The 15,970-nt window shown below is 38.1% G+C and overlaps 1 protein-coding gene and 1 long non-coding RNA gene across 2 annotated transcripts in view; one reads left to right on the top strand and one right to left on the bottom strand.

The window, feature by feature from the left end:
• Positions 1 to 15,970, top strand: part of LOC309484191 (uncharacterized protein) — a 255,358-nt gene that overhangs the window by 17,716 nt on the left and 221,672 nt on the right. The gene's annotated exons all lie outside the window — the stretch shown is intronic.
• Positions 5,025 to 6,557, bottom strand: LOC309483081. The gene is made up of 2 exons (XR_014200491.1): positions 5,726 to 6,557; positions 5,025 to 5,569 (listed from the first exon to the last, which is right to left on the bottom strand). It is a non-coding gene; the product is annotated as an uncharacterized lncRNA (long non-coding RNA).

Genomic DNA, 15,970 nt, shown 5'->3' with positions numbered 1-15,970 from the left:
AAATAGTTACATTTATTATTAATTTTGCATTCGCTCTGCTGTAGCAGCATTAACATAGAATGTTTAGTCAAAGTTCGTCCAATCAGATTGAGTTTCAAAGTTCCACCAATCAGATTGGGTTTCAAAGTTCCTCCAATCAGATTGAGTTTCAAAGTTCGTCCAATCAGATTGGGTTTCAAAGTTCCTCCAATCAGATTGGGTTTCAAAGTTCCTCCAATCAGATTGAGTTTCAAATTTCCATCAATCAGATTGGGTTTCAAAGTTCGTCCAATCAGATTGAGTTTCAAAGTTCCTCCAATCAGATTGAGTTTCAAATTTCCTTCAATCAGATTGGGTTTCAAAGTTCGTCCAATCAGATTGAGTTTCAAAGTTCCTCCAATCAGATTGAGTTTCAAAGTTCCTCCAATCAGATTGAGTTTCAAAGTTCCTCCAATCAGATTGAGTTTCAAAGTTCCACCAATCAGATTGGGTTTCAAAGTTCCTCCAATCAGATTGGGTTTCAAAGTTCCTCTAATCAGATTGGGTTTCAAAGTTCCTCCAATCAGATTGGGATTCAAAGTTCCTCTAATCAGATTGGGTTTTAAAGTTCCTCCAATCAGACTAGGTTTCCCTGGAGAGACATATACATTCCAATTGATGTCAGTGATGTTTTTTTTCAGCTGATATGAAGCCCTCTGGAAGTACACAGTTTGAATTATGCAGTCATTAAGCCTCAATAAAATGATAACATGACAACACTGATGGCACCACCAGAACGCAAACCCTTCACTAACCATTTCACACATTGAAGCGCATGGCAGGAACCATCCAAAAGAAGAACTGGGCACTTTTCTGTGCAAACATGCACCCTGTAATGAAATATTTGTGATATAACAAATATGGCTGTTAAAGGCACACTATGTAAGATTTTTGGATCAAAATATCTAAAAAAAACTAGAATAATGTTATATATTTTATTGATTGTGAACTAAGTTTAAGAATCTAAAAATGTTTAAATCCAGAGAAATATGCTATTTTAACACGGACCGTGCGTCGCCTATTAATGACATCATACCCGCGTTTCCCTCAATTTCCGTTTTTATTCTGTAGAAACCATGGAAACACCAAAGACGCATTAATATATTATGTGTTTACAATTCAAATCTTTTTAATTGTTTTAATTTGGACTCTGTGCATGCTCTTTGAGACAGTGACCATCGACCTGCATTATATGACTGACAGACAAGAACGGTTTGACCTAAAAATATCAAAATTGAAACTACTGCAGAAAAAAAGACACCTACATCTTGGATGCCCTTGAGGTAAGCTAAAACATACCAAAATTTTATTTCAAAGTGAACTATCCCTTTAATGGAGAAAGCTGATTTTTAGAGCCAGAGGCTGTAGTTATGGCATCTCTACCAGACTAACAGAAACTCTTCATAATGACATTTTTAAATCATATTTTGCTTGATGCATATTGTGTATATATGCTACTTTTGACTGCCTGCCCGTCGATAGGGGAAAAAAAGCTTTTTGCATAGAGAGTAGTGTTAATACAGCATATACACACTCTAGCCAAAGCTTGATTCCCTGGTTGATTCGAATATGATTATTTTATGTCACTTGAGCAAAGGAAAACATTTTTTACTCTTTTTTCTTTAAATCAAAAATGTAAGTGCATTTGAAATCAGATTCATATGAGAACTTATGAGGAATGCTTCAGTCTGAACAATGTTTTTTCTCCCCATCGTTCAGAAGGTTGCATGATTTTTCAGAACAGCAACTTTATGCACCAGTGTACAGATGTCTTGTTTTCTGTCACCTCTCTCCATACCGCTAGCTTTCTGCACTCAAGTAGACAGAAGAAAGTGACAAGAACTGGGTCAGCGTGTTGACGTCTACGTTATTACTATAGCAACCAATGTAGATACACCAGAGAATAACCATACAAGTCACACAAAAACATTGGAAAATAAGTTAGACACAGGGCGGATGCAAACTTAATCTAGATTCATGGTGTGCAGTCATTTTCAACAATGACAAATTTCTGATACTCAAGATGAATGTGCAAAAGATCAGCTGAGAAATGGTAAAAAATATTAAACTAAATCAGCCTTTTATTACACATGTAGCCCTTTCTGTGGACTTTACGAAAGTTGGTCTAATTATTAGTCAGCCCAAAGGAATAGTTCACCTAAAATTTGTTATTTATAAAAAATCATGATTCACCCTCCTGCCGTTCCAAACCAGCATGACTTTTCTTATTGGGACCAAAAGGTATATAACAAAAAGGTATATTTCATACAATGAAAGTCAATCCTTGAGTTGAATTGAGAGTTCAGTCACAGAGCCCATTCACTTTCATTTGCATCAAACTGAGGGTATTTTACAAGACAGATTACAGTCTAAGGGCGCTTTCACACTGGCAGTTTAGTGCGGACCGGGGCACGGTTCGCATGAAAAATCGCTAATGTGAACGCTGTCATCGGACCCGGGTGCGCACTAGAGTACCGAACCCGAGACTACCTGGAGGAGGTGGTCTGAGCTCGGTTGCTCCCGAACCGTGGCGCGGTTCGCGTTAATGTGCAAGCAACACGGACTCGGGTGCGCGCTTGTTCAGGAAGTATAGTATCCCGCGCATGCGTATCACTGGCGATATCATTGTTTCCTCACACACGACAACCATGAGTGGCAGGGGAACGTTGTGGGACACTGAAGAGGTGATGTCTCTCACTATGTTGTGCATAATAGCACCAAAAAAACAGACAAATTACAGCTATGCTCAGTCGAGTTGTATTATCCATGCATTTTCCGTGTGCGTTTGCGATGACGTAAGATCACTGCAAACGCACCTGGGTTCGATACAACTAATTGAGTGTGAAACCAGACCAACGCTGCGTTTATAAACGCTCTCCGTCACACTAGCGTTTTCAGGCATTTTCGGACGTTTCAGTGTGGATGAGAAACTTTTGAAAAACGCCTGAAAACGCTAAATTCACCTTACTGCGCATGCGTAAAACCCCACAAAAGATCACTGATATGATTCAGATGGAAAAATAAATAATTTTATTTAGTAAAATATCTCACCATTCACTGATGTGTCCAGGTTGCACGCAATCACCATATGTTTGGTCTAAAACGCAACTGCTGTCATGTATTGCCGCAGAACAGCAAATGTGACTAAAATCTGTCATCTTAGCAGGACTGTGATAGGAAGAGTGTGCAATGTAGAATATTTTTTTGCAACAGTGTGAAAGTGAATAGCACATAACAGGCACAATACTGGTATAAACATGAATATCTATTGGTACAATATGCGTCACATGACTACATTTACGTCATCGTTTTTAAATACCACCGGTTTCACAGTCCACACTACAACGTGAAAACGGCGTTTTCAAATGTATCAACTTTGGAGTGCGTTTTCAAAAAGCTTCGTTTTCATTAATAACAACGCCGTCTCAGTGTGGACGAAAGGCCAATACGGAGAGAAAAATATACGTTTTCAAACAAAAACGTATTAGTGTGGACATGGCCTAATATTATACCTATAGTACAAGTCAACAAACTCTCGTTAGACTATTAGTAGGCCCTGTCCCAAATGGCACCCTAAGCACTCATGGTCTTCCTACGAGTCCGCAGTTTCATGAGGTAATGCCGTTTTGACTGTCAGGAAGAAGTCTACTGCGGCAAAAGTGCGCATCGAGGGCGCACATCAACAGCAGAGCACCCTTCTGAGGCTTAAAATTGATAAATGGGACACCCTATGGTCTCACGGACTTAACGGACACACGCACGCGGCAGCCATTGTAAGTCCACAAGACCGAAAGTGCACATGAAGTGTGCCATTTGGGACAGGGCCGTAGAGTCAACAGAATGTCTAAAGTGGACTATCAAAATAAAGTGTTTCTTAACCCTCAGCAGTTCTTAACCCTCTGGTACAGTTCGTATGTCGGCCAAAAATGACCAATTTTTTTATTTTATTTCAGTGAAATGATTTCACCAATATATATATATATATGAAGAGTTCAGATGCAAAAGCCTCTAAGTGCCATCTGAAATTTTCTTCTAGAATGATAATTTTTATCGACCTTGTATATTCAAGTTCAGTAATTTCACTTAAATGACAATGAAGATTAACTATTAATTGTCATTTAAGTGAAATTACTGAACTTAAATATACGAGCTTGATAAAAATGATCATTCTAGAAGAAAATTTCAGATGGCACTTAGAGGCTTTTGCATCTGAACTCTTCATATATATATATATATATATATATATATATATATATATATTAGTTTATGGTATTAAATTATATTTATGCAGCAGGTAAAATCCATTTATTCACTTCTTGAGCATAGACCTGAAAATTCCAAGTTAAACTCTCATACATCTTGAATCTTTGGAGCACAGACTGAAGTTTGGTCTCTTTTTAAAGACAACATCTGGCAGATTATTGCTGAAGTGAAAAAAGTTTAAAAAAGTGAACTTGACAAAAGTTATAAAATTGTACATTTATGGTTATGTAATCCACACTTCATTTTTTTTATATGAAATAAATATTTTCCAAAACACGTTTTACTCTTAAACTGTGAAAAATCAAAGCCATAAATCTAAACACACTGTGTTAAAAATTTGAGGTTGATATCGAAAAAAAAAGAGCTTTCAGTGAGATGTTGTTTGGCCGCAGTACCAAACGCTTCCACTAGATGAAATACGTCTCCCATTCATTTCCAATGCGTTTATTTTTTACCCAAACAATACAAGTGTGACTTTTTTTTTTTTAGGACGATATCATCTTTTTGAATTAATTTTTACATTTTTTTTTATTTAGCAAATGGCAAATCCTTTACCAAGTTTCATACCATTCCAATGAAGTAAATAATAATAATAATTATTAAAAAAAAAGTAAAATGTTTCGGTAAAAAATGACAGAAGAGCACCAGAGGGTTAAAAGAACCATTTTTCTTAGTGTGAAGAACATTTTAATAATCTAAAGAACCTTTTGTGCAATGGGAAGACTCTGTCATGGAACCATTGATGCCAATAAAGAACCTTTATTTTTAAGAGTGCAGAAAAAAATGTCTTAATTTTTCAGTCCCTATTAAGAAAACAACAAATTCTATACTGCTGAAATAACACTGTGATGCTTCTTGCTTTACTGCTAGTGTTACTCCTTTTATCTCAACTGAACAGGTGAATAATACCACATCTTTACTGTCCTATAGGGTCTGTAGGAGAGCGCAGTTCTGTTTCTGGAATGCAGATGTGAAGTGTGTAAAGCTGAAAGGGCATGTCCAGGCGTGAGGAGCCCTGTGCGGTCACATCCCTCAGGTTTAGGGCTCTGTTCGTGGACACGGGTCCCAGTCGGACCAGCCGGCCATTCTCATCGCTGGAGGCACAGATGGTCTCGGGACGAGGCCGTTGGCTGAGGTCTCAGAACCGGTGCCAGAGTGATTTCATGCATGGTTTCTCTCACAGCAGTGGAGCATGGAGTCGCTGTCCCACTCCTCACCAGCAGGGGGCAATCTGGACCCAGAATACACTCGTGACCGGGCCAAACGACCACAACAGGAGGGGAAGTTGCTGTGTGTGTGTGTGTGTGTGTGTGTGTGTAGATACGAATTGTAGAGAGAGCAAAACAAAGAGAGAGAAAAGAAACGGGTTTAAAACAGTTTTAGAGCACGCAGGGAAGTGGAAGGCTCAGAAGTCTGAAGCGAGGAGAGCTTTACATGCACAAACCTCATGAGACCGAGCTATTTTAGCAGGACTCCATGCTGTGATGGGGCGTTGTGTTGGAGACGGCACTGATCGTATCCGTTGAGGAAGCTTGGATGGATTAGTCCAATTTTTCAGACTGCTAACCCAACCATCATCCTCCTCTTCTCATCAATCTTTCAGAATTCCCCCATATTGGGCAACGGTTCACTCGCTTCACTCAAGCGCTGCTCATCCCGGTGAATCTGTGCTTCACACTGTCAGACACAACCCGGACATTAAAGATGAATGGGCTCTCGGCCAACAATTGCATCAAACTTTCATTCTTGACTTTTTCTCGTGGCCTGCACTGTTTGGGGTTCACATGTTCATGTTCAAGAAGAAGCGTGTCATATTTTTTAAATACGTTCACTTACTGTATGCCTTTTCTGTTTGTTTGTGTGTCCCTACCCAATGAAGTCCATAAGAAAGCTGTTCATTGGTTCTCCCATCATGTTTCAATAGCAGTTCTGCCATCTTCAAAATTCTGATATTTTTGTGACTTCACTCTAAAAAACACTGGGTTAAAAACAACCCAATTTGGGTGGTTTTCAACACATAGGCTGGACAAATATAGGACAGAACACATGTTGGGTTAATTTTATTTTTGTTTATTTAACCCAGTATAATGGGTTGATAAATTTTTACTGTAATACTAGCCTTTTTTATAAATATTATTTTTACTTCATACATAAATTAATGTCTACGGATTAAACTTAAAACTTTTTTTTAAAATACTCAATACAACCACTGGCTTGCACGATAATTCCCTTATTTTCAATCATATTTTCAATCATTTTTAATACATATTGCCAACATTTAAAGGACAAGTTCGGTATTTTACACTTATAGCCCTGTTTGCAGATCGTATCTGATGAAATAGAACGGTTAAGATTAAAATTTGGACACATGCTCCTGTCCCGAGAATTTTAGGTTTATTTAGCTTTTGTGGACCTATTTTGCCAAACGCGTCACACCCGTGATTCTTCCGTTGAGAGCTTGAATAATAGACACTCCAGCCCAGTTGGTGGCGATAATGCACCTTTGCCAATTGCAAGCAAACCACGGGCATTTCATTGAATACACATAAGCGAAATAAACCTAAAATTCTCGGGACAGCAGCATGTGTCCAAATTTTAATCTTAACCGTTCTATTTCATCAGATATGATCTGTAAAAAGGGCTTTAAGTGTAAAATACCGAACTTGTCCTTTAAGCTTGTTTAACAAATATTAGAAGTAAAAAATGTAACATTTAGAAGTAATTCAAGTGTAATGGCCCCGTCTCTGTTGTGCCGTTTCCACCATAACGTCTCTGGATCTCGTGTCGTGTTCAGCGGAGGAACTTCTAACTTCAGACGCCCTGCGTTTCACTCGTTGCAGAAATATGCTGTGACTCCATAACCTGTCCATAAACAGACAGTGTACAGTTCTGAGAACAGATTTTAACATCATACGTATTTATATTCTGTATCTTTTTGAATAAAATCATACAATTGTATGCAAGGCATCAGACATTTCCATCACATGAAAGACTGACACGACACTTGTTTAGGTGACTCACATCCACCCCTGTATGTTGCTTTGCATAAAATTAAACGATATACAGCACAATACCTGTATTTTACTGAAGACATGCACCATTTTGACGGAGCTGCATTGCTCTCTCTTGAAGAGGTCGCAAAAAGCCTGTGATAAATAACTCAACCCCTGGGTTGTTACATCTGACCCAAGATCTTGGTAACACAAATACCCAAACACTGTGTTGTTACGTTTGACCCAGGAGCTCGGTAACACAAATACTACCCAAATACTACCAAAATAGGTAATACTTTATAATAACTGCACGCTATTAATCATTATTACATGGCTTGGTTGAATTCTAATGTAGAATGCGGTGTGCTATTTCTTGATAACAGACGCTGCTAAGTATAACACACCGTTGCCATGAAAAACAGAGCGTTGCTATGGATGCAGGATACTAACCGTAGAGACGGAATGGACTATTTTCTTTAGCGGAAGCAATACAATGGTTTATAAATCAAACTCCTTTTTAAATCAATATTTTGTGTCAAATTATTGATTTATTTGATAGGTAGCCATGTAATAAGCGGGGTTATGTAGAGCGAGGTGGTTGTTATAGCGAATACAACCCCTTCAGGCTGATTCTCCGCTTCACGTCGGGATCCTGATCAGCCTGTCGGGGTTGCATTCGCTATAACAGCCGCCTCGCTCTACATTATCTCTTACTTAGTTAAGCATTACTAAACAGTTAATTCATCATTTATAAAGCATTAATAGACATTAATAAGCAGTTTATGAATACAGCTAGAAATTTACATTTACATTTACATTTAGTCATTTAGCAGACGCCCTTATCCAAAGCGACTTACAAATTAGGACTAAGTTCAGCGAATCATCATAAAGAGGCAAAAGCAACAACAACGCAGGAAGTGCTCAAAATACGAAGTTCAGGTATTATTCAGAGTAGCATAAGCCTGATAAGTGATGTTTCAAAGGGAAAGTGTTTTTTTTTGTTTTTTGTTTTTTTTCTATAAGGTTAAGTGCTCACGGAAGAGATTGGTTTTCAGCTGTTTTTTGAATGTTGTCAGGGATTCTGCATTCCGGATGAGGGTGGGGAGAGCGTTCCACCAGCATGGAACTGTAAATGAGAATGTTCTGGAAAGTGATTTTGTGGCTTTCTGTGATGGAACCACGAGACGTCGCTCGTTGACCGATCGTAGGTGTCTGGTAGGGATGTAGACTCGTAGGAGTGAGTGAAAGTAGGAGGGAGCTGAGCCTGTGATAGTTCTGTAAGCAAGCGTCAGTGCCTTGAACTTGATGCGAGCAGCTAGAGGTAGCCAGTGCAGAGAGATGAACAGAGGAGTGACGTGGGCCCTCTTGGGCTCGTTGAAGACAAGACGAGCTGCAGCATTCTGGATCATCTGTAGGGGTTTGGTCGCACATGCTGGGAGTCCAGCCAGAAGGGCATTGCAGTAGTCAAGCCTAGAGATGACCAGGGCCTGGACGATAAGTTGTGTTGCATGCTCAGTTAGGAAAGGCCTGATCTTCCTGATGTTGTGCAGTGCAAACCTACATGATCGAGCTGTCTTTGAAATGTGACCTAGAAATGCTTTATTCTTGATTAATAAGCATATCTATAATGTGTTTAATAATTGTATTTTCATACTTTATTAATGATCAATTTATCATTAAGTATAGCATTATTTACAAACCAGTTACATTATTTACCATTATTTACAAACTAGGTGTTGTCATTGATTAATAAGATCACTTAGAAAGTGTAAGTAAATGTAGTAGATTCAGGTAGTTATAAAGCAGGTAGTTATAAAGCATTTAGTAGTGGTCAGTTAACTATTTTGTGAACTCATCTAAAGTGAGGACAAGTTATGCTTTGTAAAGCATTTACAAAGGAGATTTAAAGGCTCATTGATCTTCTAAACAGAAAAGGAAACAAACACAACACAGTGATACAGAACATACTTAGCCTTTAAATCTCCTTTATAAATGCTTTAAAAGGCATAACTAGTCCTCACTTTAGATGAGCTCACAAAAATAGTTAACTGACCACTACTAAATGCTTTATAACTACCCGAATTAACCATGAATTACAGTAGAAATACATGTTAATAAAGCATTTATTAACACACTAACTATTACATGTCTGAATAATAATATGTATTTAAACAGTTTATTAATCATTTACTTACACTTTCTAAGTGATCTTATGAACCACTGACAACTCCTAAATAACTGGTTTGTAAATAATGCAATACTTCATTTAGAAATGATAAATTGATCATTAATAAAGTATGAAAATACAATTATTAAACACATTATAGATATGCTTATAAATCAAGAACAAAGCATTTATAACTGTATTTATAAACTGCTTATTAATGTCTATTAATGCTTTATAAATTACGAATTAACTGTTTACTAATGCTTAACTATAATGATTAATAGCGTGCAGTTATTATAAAGTGTTACCAAAAAATAACCCACAAAAATGGCTTGACCCAGGATTTGGGTAGAAAAAATAACCCCACATTTTATGTGTTGCTACATGTTACTTGTAAATGTACTTTTTGCATTTTAGTTGGGTGAAACCACCTTTGATTCTCCTCTGCTGCCTCGAAATTCAGTTCTGAGCGCACGGTTTGAGTCAGTCATCCGAGTCGTCATCCTGATTGGCGGATGTCATCACAAAAACACGAACAGTCCCAGAATAGAGACTATCCTGAGCTGTGACGTCAACAGACCGGGAACAAACGTGCATTTCATGCTGTCAGAGCCCTCCAAAAAATTTTTGTGACATTTTAAGATACAGCTTTTACAGATACTTTTGAATAACATGACAGTCAACATATCGAAATGGGCCGTTGAGTTGTTTGAGAGGAAAACCTGTCTGAATACAGTCGGCACTTTTAAAACTCATCTCTACCCAGTGTTTCTTTAGTATCATTCTTATACTATTGTACACAGAACCACTAAAGGGAGATGGTGATGCAAAAAACATGAGATGGGAGGGAGAAATATATTTCAGTGCTTTTGCATTCACTCGCAAAACTTCTGCATTCCTCTGAAAAATTTTTGTGTTCTTTGCAAGCGAACGCAAAGTGTCTCGGTTGAAGCAGAATGCAAAAGCTTTGATGACATATCATTAATTTTTTTCCTTCACCATGTCCCTTTATGGGCTCCATTATCATAGTTTGGTAATATTTTGGATTGGATTTTATTTTTGTTTTTCTGTTTTCACTTTAATTTCTACCCCCTCTAAAGTTTGGCTGGGATTATGTTACATTGAAAGTTTTGGATTGACACATGGTGTGAGACGTGTGTAACGCACAGACATTTGAATTTTGCACACTCCTGCCTGTGTCTTGCTGGAGATCCTCATCTTTGACACACACACACACACACACACACACACACACACACACACACACACACACACACACACACACACACACACACACACACACACACACACACACACACACACACACACACACACACACACACACACACACACACACACACACACCAGTGTCAGGGATAATCTCCGTCTCACATTTCCCCAAACAGCACAAAGGAATTTTGATCTCTGTAAATGGGTTTGTCTGACACACTGGTGATGAAATACAACACTGATAGTGTGAGCTGTCACTTACTTTGAGCTGAAGCATCTAAACTGACTCTTCTGTCTATAAAATAATCTTGAAAACATGGATCAGCGGTGCAAGTAAACGTCTGTGTAACTTTGGATGCATATATGGTTACCCAGAGAACATTTGGTCACACGTTATTTTAAGGTGGCATAGTTGCATTTTGTGCTTACTCAAATAAGTGCTGACTAATATTATCTGATAACAATTAAAGGGTTAATAATAATCATAATAATAACAATAGATTTATTATTATTATAAATGTTATATAATTAATAATATTTATCATATAATATAAAAATAGTTATAGAATAGTCATAATTAATATTACAAAAATGATTATTATATGATTTCTTTATTACTAAAAACAATTACATAAAATAAGTAATATTTCTATTGTAAGACTTCACTGTAAAATAAAATATTATTAATTAAATAAAATACAATTAATTAATTAATTTAAACTGATAAGCATTAATTTTAGTGGAAACCGCAAGAAGCCCTGAAAACAAGACGTAAATGAACACAGTGTCGCACTCCGCTCTGAAACACGCAGTGCATTTATTTAATGCAATTTGATAACAGCACAAAGCCATTTCATGATTTTATATCTATTAAATCGAACAGTTCCTCCTCTGATATGACTTTTCTTTTCAACCCGTCTCCATTCTAGTATGTAACGCCCACTTTTCATAATCCAGTCGATCCATCCTGCTCTGCTTTTTGTTTTCTAGTTGAATGTCCTGTTTAACTCAAAAATATGTTAGAGTACAGATGTTTGTCTCAGATGCTTTCAAAACCTAACAAAAATGGACACAAATGAGACAATAGTTGACATATAGTATGAGTACAGCCATAAACGAAATGAGTAAAGCATTATTTAGTCTCATTGCTGTCGATGCGAAACACATATTAAAGATGTTTTTCTGTCCTATTCAGACTGTTTTTGCTGTTTTCTTAGTTATTGCAAATAAATCTTCCCTTTTAGCCTCCAAACCTGAAAAAAGCCCCAAATTTGTATCCATTCCAGCTATGAAAGTGATTTTGTCACCAGAAACAGAGCAAATCAATTTTTCCTTGGCACACTGCTATCTCTTCTTGTGAATGCAGTCCTCTGTCTGCGTTTGGCGGTGGGTGTTTAACCCCAACGTCTCCAGTCTAAATTTAGATGCTCCAGTTTTTTTTAAGTTTTTAACAGCGAAGAGTTCTGTTCTCACAGAAATAACATCAAGGACAAAGTACAATTATTTCAGTGACAGCTCCTACAGCCCGTGACCACGGCACACTTTAGATTTCAAAGACTCATTCACTGGAAAAATCTGTTTCTTTTCTTTGATATCCAGCTGTCTCTGGCACACACACACACACACACACACACACACACACACACACACACACACACACACACACACACACACACACACACACACACACACACACACACACACACACACACACACACACACACACACACACACACACACACACACACACACACACACACAGGCGTACATTAGTAAGGGCAGTGGCACTACATAAGTGAGGGCTGGTGTTTTATTGCCTGCCTTCCACAGCAGTCATCCTCATAACTCCTCATAACTCCTCATAACTCCTCATAAGTACTGAGCTTATAGTCGAGGTGAGGGATAGAAACACACACTGTCCTGCCAGAGCCGATAGCTGTGTTTACATTCATCTCCAGCCAGTGACGTTTGTTTAATTCGGGAATGACTGACAGCTAATCTCTCTGTGTGTCCCTGTTGATATTCCTGGAATATCACACACCTAATTAACAAACTGCCATGCTAGATGGCCTTGTATGAGATGTAATTAGCCAAACATTGTGGAAATGATTAGCTATTAGATTTGGGATTAAATTGTTGTGAGCTTGAATAAACATGGAAACAGGCTTGCGTTCTGTTACCTGGTTTTGCTCGAAGGGTTAAGGAGGATTAACATTAGCTGGTGTGTGCAGATTGTTGCCTTGGTGAGTCAGTATTCACAACAATTTATTATAGGATGCAATTCCAGTAGTGCTTTTAATGTTTTTTGGGTGAATTTTAAGTAAACGTTTATCTGATTTGTTGTATAACCTTATTTGCTAGCATTAAGTAAGGGATAATGTACATCCAGACGGTTTTTATGGCAAAATCGACCTCGACAGGGTGATAAGGATCCTGATGAAGAAGAACAGTTCCTAGCGAGCAGCTTTGAGCCTAGACGAGCGAACAACTTCAAATAACATTCACATTTAAAAGATGATGTACAGTTGTATCACTTATTACACAACTTTTCACCACATATAGACAAATAATGGCAAGGACATTTAAAAAACGGTTCATTATCTTATAATCCATTGCATTGTACAAAACAATCATTATACCAACAAGACGAACATTTCAACAGTAGGCCTATTATTAGCAATTAATCCGCGATAAGCATCATTATACAGCGCTGCTATTATTGGGAAATAAATGACCCCGGAATGTTGCAACCGACCAATCAGAATCAAGCATTTTAGAGAGCCGTGAAATGAATGTCATTATACACTAGCATTCAAAAGTTTGGAGTCGGTATGATTTTTAAAAACGTTTTGGTAAGACTTTACAATCAGATTGATTAGTAAACATTAGTTAATATATTAACTAACATGAACTAACAATGAGCAATACATTTGTTACTGTGTTTGTTAATCTTTGTTAATGTTAGTTAATAAAAATACAGCTGTTCATTGTTTGCTCATGTTAGTTCACAGTGCATTAACTAATGTTAACACATATAACCTTTGATTTTAATAATGTAGTAAATGTTGAAATGAATATTAACTAAGATTAATAAATGAAGTATTGTTCATTCTTAGTAAATGTTAATTAAGGTAGTTAACTCATGTTAACTAATGAACCTTATTGTAAAGTCTTACCAATGTTTAAAAACAAAACAAAAAAACATCACTCGCTTGTCTTTAATTTGAAGTCAATGCTCAATGTTCAATCTCGGTACAAATGAAAAGGTTTTGAGTCTCACAAACCATCTATCATTTTTTTAGTAGCATCCTAATGAAAAATACTGTCAACAAGTCAGTAAATTCTTTGAACATATATGGCATATTATTTGAACACTTCGAGGAGTGCTCGACTGGATCCTTTTATTTGAATTCAAAGAAAAACAATGAAACACACCGGGAGGTTAAATAACTCCTTATTTTGTGTTTATATGAGGCTGCTTCTATTTCCCGTTTTAATTCATTTGCTGTGTTGCAGAAGGTATTGGTGGCCACTTCAGCGTGTGCCGCTCGGACTCATTGTGTTGAGAACCAAACACATTCATTTCCCCAATCAATTGCAGACTGCTCCTCCAGGAAGCTCATTTCCTTCTGCCTGAGATCTCTTCCACATCCGATGAAAAAAGACCTTATATGAAATGACAGAATCTGGGTGCCATGACAACAGGCAGCATCAAAATCCAATTAAATGAAACTTCCTCCCACTTCAACAGAGCATTGAAGAACTTCCTCAACTTCAAAAGAACTTCGGCACGCTTAAGTCATTCATTCTGACACGTACACACCACCTCATAATACTGCGGTTATGTTTCCAAATGAAGCAAACTGCTACAAGTCAAACAAATCAGGTGTTATTTGAAGATCTGTGGATTATACATGTTGCTGGTCACGTTCCTGACTCTGCATTGCCACATAAAGTGAGCCTAATAACAGAACAAATGGTATGAAGTTCAGTCCAAAAAAAGACTTCTGTTCTTTCAATCAGACCTAAGAAATTCTATAAGTTTTGGCCTTATATTTTGATAATTGTCATGTGTTGTGATTGTGACTTAACCATATTATGATACTTGCACCAAAAATAACAAAAAAGATATTGCATAGAATTTTGCAATGCAAAAATAATATTATAATAGTATCCAACATATTTCTGACTTAAGCTCCTCTGTTTTTATGCATGAAACCTTCAGACTTTAACTTTGACCCAGAAAAAAACAAGCCTGTGCACAAAAAAAAAAAAAAAATATATATATATATATACCAAAAAAGTTTTTCAATATGCTTCATTAAAAATGTGGAGAAACACTATAAATCTTAGTACATGAGAATGGTTAAAATAAAACCGTGAGCCGATGGCACAGGGCTTTAGGAAGAGAAATGATCACGCAAAAAATGCCTCTGCAAATTTAATTAAACACTTCATTATCATTGTAAATGAATGATTTTTGTTACTGGTTTGTTACTTTTTAAATGAACCGTTTGCATGAATAATCTGCAGATACAAATATCTGCTTTAAGCACGTTAACACACCGCAGCAGCACGTTAACACACCGCAGCAGCACGTTAACACACTGCAGCACGCTAACACACCGCAGCAGCACGTTAACACACCGCAGTAGCACGTTAGCACACCGCAGCACGCTAACACACCGCAGCAGCACGTTAACACATCGCAGCAGCAAGTTGACACACCGCAGCACGTTAACACACCGCAGCACGCTAACACGCCGCAGCAGCACGTTAACACATCGCAGCAGCATGTTAACACACCGCAGCACGCTAACACACCGCAGCAGCACGTTAACACACCGCAGCACGCTAACACACCGCAGCAGCACGCTAACACACCGCAGCAGCACGTTAACACACCGCAGCACGCTAACACACCGCAGCAGCACGCTAACACACCGCAGCAGCACGTTAACACACCGCAGCGCGTTAACACACCGCAGCACGCTAACACACCGCAGCAGCACGTTAACACACCGCAGCAGCACGTTAACACACCGCAGCACGTTAACACACCGCAGCAGCACGCTAACACACCGCAACAGCACGTTAACACACCGCAGCAGCACGTTAACACACCGAGCAGCACGCTAACACACCGCCGCAGCACGCTAACACACCGCAGCAGCACGTTAACACACCGCAGCACGTTAACACACCGCAGCAGCACGCTAACACACCGCAGCAGCACGTTAACACACCGCAGCACACTAACACACCGCAGCAGCACGTTAACACATCGCAGCAGCATGTT

Source organism: Leuciscus leuciscus (genome assembly GCF_965113295.1).
Source record: "Leuciscus leuciscus genome assembly, chromosome: 20".
Lineage (NCBI taxonomy): Eukaryota > Metazoa > Chordata > Actinopteri > Cypriniformes > Leuciscidae > Leuciscus > Leuciscus leuciscus.
This window is presented reverse-complemented; position numbering and strand designations above follow the sequence as displayed.